The sequence below is a fragment of the Citrus clementina genome, unplaced genomic scaffold (assembly GCF_000493195.1).
Source record: "Citrus clementina cultivar Clemenules unplaced genomic scaffold, Citrus_clementina_v1.0 scaffold_7, whole genome shotgun sequence".
NCBI lineage: Eukaryota > Viridiplantae > Streptophyta > Magnoliopsida > Sapindales > Rutaceae > Citrus > Citrus x clementina.
The window spans coordinates 19,385,988-19,396,151 of NW_006262075.1; the positions used below are offsets into that span (position 1 = coordinate 19,385,988).

The 10,164-nt window shown below is 34.3% G+C and overlaps 2 pseudogenes; both read right to left on the bottom strand.

The window, feature by feature from the left end:
* On the bottom strand, positions 1-5,422 carry LOC18037274 (annotated as a pseudogene).
* Positions 5,423-8,932: 3,510 nt separating this feature from the next.
* The window catches only part of LOC112097019, an 8,845-nt pseudogene continuing 7,613 nt past the window's right edge, over positions 8,933-10,164 (bottom strand).

Here is a 10,164-nt window from a genome sequence, read left to right on the forward strand (position 1 = left end):
TTAAGTGCTAAGGCGATAGCTTGGAACAACCAAAAGATGTTTGGCCCGAGGAGTCACCAAACCAAACTCTTTTGTCATGTCCAATTCAGTTGGCAACATTCCCTCAGGAAGCTCCCAATCAAAGCAATGTACCAGCTGTGCGGTCACTTGCTTAACGACGGTGAGTCCCAATTGTATTCCAGGGCAACCCCTGCGGCCAGAACCAAATGGCAAAAGCTGGAAGTTACGTCCGCGAACATCAACACTACTCCCAACAAATCTTTCTGGAAAAAACTTCTCAGGATCATTCCAGGCTTTAGGATCCCTTCCAATTGCCCAAGCATTTATAATTACTCGCGATTTTCTGGGTATGTGGAATCCGTTAACTGTGCAGTCTTCCATAGATTCGCATGGAACTAACAATGGCGTTACAGGATGAAGCCGCAGAGTTTCCTTGACAACCATGTCTAGGTATTCTAGGTTTTCCAAATCTTATTCTTCAACCATTCTTTTTAAGCCCACAATATTTTCTAGCTCTCTTTGTAGTTTCTTCATCACCGTAGGATGCTTGATGAGTTCTGAAAGTGCCCACTCGACTACCGTTGGTGAAGTGTCTATCGCTCCCGCAAGCAAGTCCTGAAATTGAGGAAACCATAAATAACTGAAGCAGATATTTAGGGTTAAAATTGACTCATGCAGATAGGGATGACAACCAAACCAGGACCCCGCCCGGACCCAGACTGAACCCGCAAAATCTTGACCGGGTTCAACCCGCACCGGAACAATTTTCATGCGGAATCCGAATGAAATTTTGCAGACTTCCAAGTCTGGATCCGGGTTTCGGTGAACCCGTAAATCCGGAACCTGGATCCGAATATTATTTATTTTAATATTAATTTTTTGGAAATTATTAAATATAAATAGAAAAATTAAAAAAACAAAAAGAAGCCCTAGCCGCCTAGCATCTCTCACTCTCTCTTCAACTCTCCTCTGATTTCTCTTCTTCAAATCGCATGGCTATCACCACCTTCGCGGCGCGGCTGTCACCACCTTTGCGACGTGGCTGTCACCACTTTCGGGACGCGGCTCTCTTTGTCTCGTCAGCATCACTAGCCTTCTTTGTCGCGACCAGCAAAAAGGGTTGAAATCCTCTCAATCGCAGCTGTCTTCTGTCCAGCACAAGACATGCCCACACGGTTTTGAAAATTTTGGCTTCCCAACTTTCAAACCCCCTCATACTTCCCTTATCCATTTTATTATTAAAAATGAATCTTCAGTGCATAAATAAAAAAAAAATCAATTTCAAATTTCTTTTATCATTCTAAATAAATTTATCAAGCTAAATTAGCTAACCAAGACATTATTGTTTAATTTAAGCAAAGCAATCCGGGTTCAAAACCCGGAATCCGGAAACCAGGATTTTTTTTTTTTTTTACAAGCTAAATATGTGCAGCAAGAGTCTAGAAATCATAGGTTCTCTTGAAACTTATGTTGGTTATGGGATTAAAGAATTGCTTAATCGTACGAAAACCCAGTGGCGTAGGCGTGGCCATATTTTATACATAGCGAGGGCAAATTTAATTTACTTAAAGAATGCGATTTGATGTGCTTACCATAACTACGGCTTTGATATGCTCTCGTTCGATCTTTTTTCTCGGTGTCTTCTGATCCCTCGAAGCTCAACATCACATCAACGAAATCCTGGGTTCTATTTTCATCCTTAGATTGAATATGCTCATCGATAATCTTCTCCATAAACGCATCAAACACCTTGGCAACAGCCTTCAAACGCTTTGTCAGGCCCTGAAGATCAAGTCCTGCAATTTGAGGAATGTAATCACCCAAATTAGGCTTTCCAACCAATTCGAAGTCCTCTTGAATCACAGTCTCAAACCCTCTCTCATCGAATTCATCATCCGAACGTTTCTTCCCAAGTACCATTCTACAGGTCATGTTAGCACTCACAGCCGAAAGCTTGGCACTTATGTCAACCACACAAGGGGCACGCGCCGCCTCTTTGAAGTACTCAATCAAAAGATCAAGCTCTTCTTTTCTTATAGGCTGAAAATAATTGATCTTGGCATTAGTCAACAGATTTTGGGTGCAAAGTTTTCGGATTTTTCTCCAATAAGACCCATATGGGGCCATTGCAAAATTCTTTTGCTGATAAGAAATATACTTGGTAGCTTGAAGGGGAGGCCTGCTGGCAAAGATAAGGTCATGTGTTTTGAGAAATTCAGCTGCTTGTGGTGAAGAGACAACAATTGTAGTCATTAAGCCCAAGCGTAAGTGCATGATGGGGCCATATATTTTGGCTAGTTTATGCAAAGCTCTGGGAGGAAATTTGCCTAACAAATGAAGGCATCCGACAATTGGAAACCCTTTTGGCCCTGGAGGCAATATCTTTCTGTTCTTTGTGTGTGGTTTCGAAGAAAATGCTTGGAGGAAAAAGAAAATTGCAGCTAGAGTAAGCAAAGTCCATAACCATGAAATGATGATCTAGTAATGCTAGAAAATTGAGACTCCAGTTTTCAGTGATGAAGATGCAGAATTGGTGCAACCGGGACGTTTATTTTTATAGTTGGAGAATTTGTTCGCAGTCAAGAGAGTTAGTGAAGCGGTTTAGTAGTGAAGGTGTTTAACTTTTGTGATATCCCTTAGTGAAGGGGTTTAGTGAAGGTGCTTAGCTTTTGTGATATCCCTTAGTGAAGGTGTTTAGTAGTGAAGGTGTTTAGCTTTTGTGATATGCTTCTTTTGCTTCCATTGTTGTTATTTGTTGGACTTCAAAGAGACAATTTTAAAGAAAGAGTTGCAGCGAGAGGCATGATTACACTTGTACCCAAAATTTCAGAAAATTTTAAAATAATAGATTAAATAATAGAAAGTAAGTGCCCATTAATGACTGGCAACCCCTTCGAAAAAATTTCCCTTATATTTTAGTCTCGCGTCCTTATTATTTTATTTTTTATTTTGAAAAATTATCATTGCACCACCTTTATTTTATCTTATGTTTATTCAACCATTATAAAGTTTTAACATGAATTTTGCACCACATTTCTTTTCACATTTGTATCAACTAGTCACTCTTGCATTAATACTATTAAATAATTTTAATAAAATGATAATTTTACCCCTAAATAAATTAAAAGACTATTTTATCTTATAAAAACTTTTAAAATTAAAAATTATAATCATAAAAATATCCCTAAATTTCATAAAAAAATAAATCCCAAATAGAGGTGCTCAATGGATTTTTACTAAATTTAGATTTTATAAAATTTTAACAATTATTTTGATTAAAAATTATAATTTTACAAAATTTTAATAAAAATAAATGAATTTATTTATTGAAAATTATAATTTTGTAAAATTTTATTAAAATAACTGAATTTATTTCTTAAAAGAATAAATCCTAAAATTTTAATAACTTAGGTGATTTTTATTAAACCCCAAAATTTTGTAATTAGTTTTATAATTATATTTTTATATTAAAAATAAAATTCTAATTTTGGGATTTATTTTTATTAAATTTAGGGATGTTTTTATCATTATATATTTTTTTATTTTTTGAAGTTTTTATAAAATAAAATGATCTTTTAATTTATTTGGGGATAAAATTATCATTTTATTAAAATTATTTAATAGTGTTAATGCAAAAGTGGCCAGAATTTTGTAGTGGTTGGATGAACATAAGACAAAATAAAAGTGGTGCAATGATAATTTTCCTTTTATTTATATAAAATTATCCAACTTTTTTTTACTTCAATCAGGACTTTAGATTTGGCATTTTCATCTTCAGTTCTATTTCTTTTTTCAAGTTTTTTTTATTACATGAGACTATTGTTTAAGAGTACAACTCCTATTACATGAGATTACAAATTAGACTATTACTATGACTAGTTTACATTATTTCTTATGAAGTCCGCCTAGATATTTGGTGTCTTCATCTTCAATTCTATTTCTTTTTTCAAGTTTTGTTTTTATTGCATGAGACTATTACTCAAGAGTAGGGATGGCAACCAAACCCGGACCCAGACTGAACCCGGAAAATTCGGTCCGGATTCAACCCGCACCGCAATAATTTTTATGCAGAATCCGAATCAGTTTTTGAGAACCCGCATACTTCCGGGTCCGGGTCCGGTTTCAGGTGAACTCGCAAATCTGGAACCCGGATCCGGATATTATTTATTAAATATAAATAGAAAAAAAAAACAAAATGGAGCCCTAGATCTCTCAATCTCTCTCGTTCGGTTCCTCTCTCGATCTCTCACTCTCTTCAACTGTAATTTCTCTTCTCTCAATCTCTCATATGTTCCTCTAATCCTCTCTCAATCTCTCTCACCCGTTCCTCACTTAATCTCTCTCACTCTCTCTTCAACTCTCCGTAATTTCTCTTCTTTAGATTAGATCAGATCCTTCACGGCGTGGCCTGTCATCACCTTTATGGTGCGGCTGTCATCACTCATCAGCATCACTCGTCTCATCTCTCACTCTGTCGCGGCCAGCAAAAGTGGTTGAAATCCACCTCAGTCGCGGTTGTGTTCTGTGTTCATCAGCATATCCTTAAGCTACCGCTGTGAATATTTGTGAGTCTCGGCTTTGCTTTAGTTGTTGGTTACTGTAAATTTAGTGCTAATTTAATGAGAACTGTACTGCCCTCTTGTTGATAATAATGGTGCTTTAGCATTCTAATCTTTTTAAGTTTGTAGCGCTTTTACTTTCGTAGATTTTAGTTTCCAATTGTTGTATGTGCAATTTGGATGAAAAGGTCTGCTTGTTTGTTTGTTTGTTGGAAAGGAGGATAAAGTAAGCAATCTGGTTCTAGAAATCTTATTTGTGTTCTGTTTTTTTGTGTTTTTTCCAGCAGCTTAAGTAAAACAATCTGGGTTCAAAACCCAGAATCCGGAAACCCAGATTTTTTCGGGTTGAGCCCGGACTGGACCCGGATTAAAAATAACCGGGTTTAATACGGGTCCGGTTATGAGAATTTTGTGTCCGGGTCCGGATCCGGAACAGCAGAACCCAGACTTGGACTCGGAAATTGCCATCCCTACTCAAGAGTATAACTTATATTACATGAGATTACAACTGATATTTAAAAATTAGACTATTACTGTGACTAATTTACATAAATTCTTATGAAACCCGCCCATATTTTTACTCTCTCTAATATTCGAAGGACTTCTACTCCATATTTTGAAGGGGAGAAGACTGTCTTCACTTAAATTGAGAAAGAAAATTAAACTCCCACAATGTATTGTGGGGGTTCGAACCCATTACCTCACAATTGTGAGGTATGGGTTGTAACCACTAGGATAAAGCCTAGTGGCTTTTTTTTTTCAAGTTCATTTCACATAAATTAACAATTTCTGATTCTCCCACACAGGACTGCCAATCGTACCTCAAGATTCAAGGTTTGGTTACCCTGTCTTATTCTTTTCATCTTTTTTAAAGTTTTTATTATTTGTACTTATTTCTTTAAATCGTTATTGATTTATGATTGAATTAGGGATTAAGATTCTCTCTTGAAAAAATAACTCAATTGCTGATTGATTATTAATAAATAAAAAATTAAAAGAAGTTAAATTTTACCCATACACTATCACTAAAAGACACATGACAGAAGATCTTTAAAAGCTCAGATTAGGAGAGGATCTTATTCCTTGAATTAGATGGTATAAGATATAATTATTTTTTTTATTTTCATACAATTAAGATTTGAATAGTATTTATTTTATTAATGTTGCCAACTCTTTTTTGTTTATGTATTAAATTTTTTTATCATAAACTTCAAATTTTGTGCTATGATCGAATTAGCCCCCTAACCAAAATTCTGAACTTACAACATAACTTTTTAGAACCTACCAAATCAAAATTCTGCCCCAAGGTGCCGCATCCTTTGAATCACGAAGCTGAAGTTATTGAAATTGAAGCCAACATTTTGGCTATGAAGGACGGCTCTTTTCAGAGCTCAGCATTCCAATTCTTTTTTCTCGACAGAGAGACAAGAAAAGTAGAGAGGGCTGTGATCTTATAAAGAGGGAAAAATTAGTTCCTCTTTTATAAATTTTACTTTCCCAGTTTTAAGTGAGAGAGGGGAATATTAGAATGGTGTCCTGTGAAGAAACGTATATATGGCATTGTATTAATATTTATTAAGGTGAAGCGCGCGGCTGCGCGTTGTTACAATAGTTGAGTTTTATCAAGTGTTACTTTATTTTATTTTTTATTATTACTAGTCATTAAATTAATCAAAGTTCCAATTAAACTAATTCCAAGCCTATTCTTGTTAATAATATTACAGCAAGAAGTTTGCGGAAACCTATCTTGATATGTAGTTCATCTGAAACTCAGTTTAGAGATTAATTCCAAAAAAATATGGAGAAGCCCATTTCTAACCGAAGAGAAGTTTTACTATGATAACCTAGTAATTTGAACTATCATTCTTAACAGTAATGAATAGAGGTGTCAACTATTAGGATAAGGAATGGTCGATAGTTCCAAGCCATATTTTCACTTTATTATTTTTGTTATATGTTTCAAGCCAAATCATAGGGGTGAGTTTGATAATGGCTCTTCTTTTCCTGTTGGTCACATTTTATGTAAATCAATTTATTCGAAACCGGTAATTGAACTTGGTCGTTAAGAAAATCCAAAACGCTAGTTAATTAGTCTAGATGATAATTATGTGAAAAGATTCTAATTGCTGTTGGAGAAAGGGAAGAAGTCATCTAAAGATAGATAGATAGCTCACCTGTAAATATGAAACAAGGGTGGGTGTTTGATAATAATTTTTAAAATTATTATTGTTAGTTGTGCTATAACAATAACTAGAAGTGAAAAGTATTTGTTATGCGTTAAATAAATTTTATTTTAAAAGTATTGTGAGTTTTGAAAGTGACTCCATAGATTTCATAAATCTTACTATTTTATTATTGTAAGATTGCAAATGGTTAATAAGGACATAATGTTAAATGAAATCTACTTACAAACACAAATAAACATGCATATATAAGTCTCCAAAAGCCTGGCCAAGTGATTTCTAAACAACTTTATTTAGCTAGTCACCCGATTTAAAATTTGATTTTGACTTTGCCTACCCCTATGTCTCCCCCCCCCCCCCCTTCTTAAATCTACTACAAAATGAGATAATTTTTCAAAAAATGATCTAAAAGAGTACTAACTATTGAAATCATTTTTAACTTCTCAAAATCATTTTTGAATTTCTCAATTGCAGTCACAAACAGCCCCAACATTAAAAATTATTGAGTAACAATCGTACAAATTATTTCATAAGCTTTAAGCTCATTGAATGAATTATATTTTTAAAGTTCTAAGTTCAAATAGTTTAATTTGTCTGGCCACCTTAGTTTGACTCGCAAGAGTTACAAGATTATATGAAATTAAAAATTTACCAAAGCCTTCTATAATAATTATGATGCCGCACAACTCAAATATTTAGGTTCAATATCTACTTTCAAATATTAGTAAGTGTTGAGTGTTAGAAAATGTATATTTATAAAGGAGAAAATCGTCATTTTACATTTCAAGTTTTACTAACACCTTTACTTTTATGTATTTAACCTTCTTTTGATTTAATTCCGTGTATATTTTAATTAAGTATTTTATGTATTTTAGGGGCATCATAGTCATTTCACAATAAACGAGAGATCAGACGGCAAAACGGACATCACTTTTGAACTCAGGACGGTCGAAAACCTTAAGAGGGGCATAAAAGGAAAAATGGCACTGTTCACATGTACGGTACTATTCACGTGTACGGTACTGTCTACGTTACTGTTCACGACATTGTTCACATAGACAGATCGATGATGTGGCATTGACTGATGATATGGCATTGACTGATGAGGTGTCACGATCCTGTTGGACTAAAATTCTTATGTACTGTTGATGGTGACATGGCAGCATATCGGTGGACCAAAAATCTTGCGTACGATACATGCATCACACAGAATTATTTTTAACCAAACTGCGTCACTGTTTAACCTGGGTCAAACCGTGTTACTGTTCATCCACATGGTCAAACCGCGTACTGTTGACTGATGACGTGGTGCAATCCTGAGCGTCTAAACTGTTTTTAATCCGATGGCCATGATTTACTCCATGTATCTATAAAAAAGGGCCCTCCCCCCCTAATTTGATATCTCTGAATCTATTTTTGGGATCCATTTTCTGTAATTCCTTCTCCATCTTGTATTTTCTATGTATTTTAATAAATTTCTATTTTACCCATAGTTCAATTATGAGTAGCTAATTTTCTTTCAAGTTTGGGTTGAAGGTGAAGTCTCAACATGTGTCATGGGCTTTATTTGGTAAATTTACTTTCTCTTCCCCTCTAATTTTTGTGGATGTTTTGACTTCTCGTCGATAAATAATACTAATCTTGTCTAGTACCGCCTTAGTTTCACCGGCCCCCTAGTACAATGTTATTATTATTTGGCACGATAAGCCCTTAGCACCATATTGATTAGAGCATGGTTCATGAGGTGTGGATTCCCCCCTCATGATTTAATTGGCATTAATAAGGATTATTTAGCCCATGATGCATGTTGATACGGATCCAGATACCCAAGTACGTCATCTCAATAGATTTCTCTTCAATTTATTCTCGCCATTTCAATTCCAATTTTAGAATTTATTTTCGCCATTTCAATTCCAATTTTAGGATAATCCAAATCATTTTCACCACAAATCCAACCACCCATTTACAAAATTAATTCTATACACAATTAAAATCCACCTCCTCGTGGGATCGACATTTGTCTCCATTACTCTATTCTACAAAAGATTCGTGCACTTGCGAGTTCAATAAAATTTGCATAACAGTAAGCAATCTTCTTTAAATAAAATTTGCACAACAATATACTTTTGTTTTTGTTTCTCTTAACGGCTTCTCTATGCTAATCCAAAAATTGAACAAATAACATTATCACTAAATGTTCAGGCAATAACTTGGAATAGCCAAAAGATGTTTGGTCCAAGGAGTCACAAGACTAAACTCTTCTGTCATGTCCAATTCAGTTGGCAACATTCCCTCAGGAAGCTCCCAATCAAAGCAATGAACAAGCTGTGTAGTCACTTGCTTAACGATGGTGAGTCCAAGCTGAGGCCAACAAAAAATGGCAAAAGTCGAAAGTCACATCCACGAAGATCAACTGATGGTTGTCGAAGCTAGTAAAAATAAATACATACTCTAAATAAATTATGTATAGTGATTGAACAGGGTCGTATCCACAGAGATCGATAATTATTTAAATCATTTTAAAATGAAAAATGCAAAATGGGGGGATTGTTGACAATAATAAAATCAAATTAAAATAACAAGAATACAAATTAAAATTGTAATTCAAATTGGGAGAAGCTCTGGTTGAAGGAATTAACTCAACTTGATTCGACTATTGATTATTGATTCAAATATAAATCATTACTACTTATGAATAGACCGGTTATAGCTATTGAGACCTTTTAATAGCCAATCTCTCCTTAACTAGTCGATAACCAAGGTACGACCATTGGTTATTTCCCTAATCAATAGACAACCCTAGATATGATTATAGGATTTAATCAATTGACAGTCTGAAAAACTAGAGAGACCCAAATCCTAATCAACAAACGCATACGATGGTTCATTTAAATTAGATTGTTTATTCTCATAACACAACGCACTGCTATGCTATTTGTCACAAACATTAAAATCTTCACATGATAAATCTTTTAATTGACAATAGATTAAGTTGATAATTAAATAGTGGCCAATTATCTAATTAACAAACATAATCATGACAATAATTTAGAGAATAAACAAATACCCAAAAAGTAATAAAACAATTAAAATATAAGAAAGATCTCACAGTAATGTTGAATCAAAGCTTCATTAACTTTCAACCAAAATAATAGGTTTAGTTCTTCATAGAGAGGAGAAAAATTTAGATTTAGGGTTTCTTTTTCTTCCTTTTTCAAAAATCTACCCCTACCCATTTTTCACGTCTCCTCTCTCTTATAGAGTTTTTCCTAAAATGAAATACTAATATCTAAAATATTATCTAAATATTAGATTCAAAATTACAAAAATACCCAAAAAGACAAAACACGTTAAACTAAAAACTGCAGGTCCTTAGTTGACAGCACGCGCCCAAGCCTTATCAATGAAGTTCTTCTGAAACT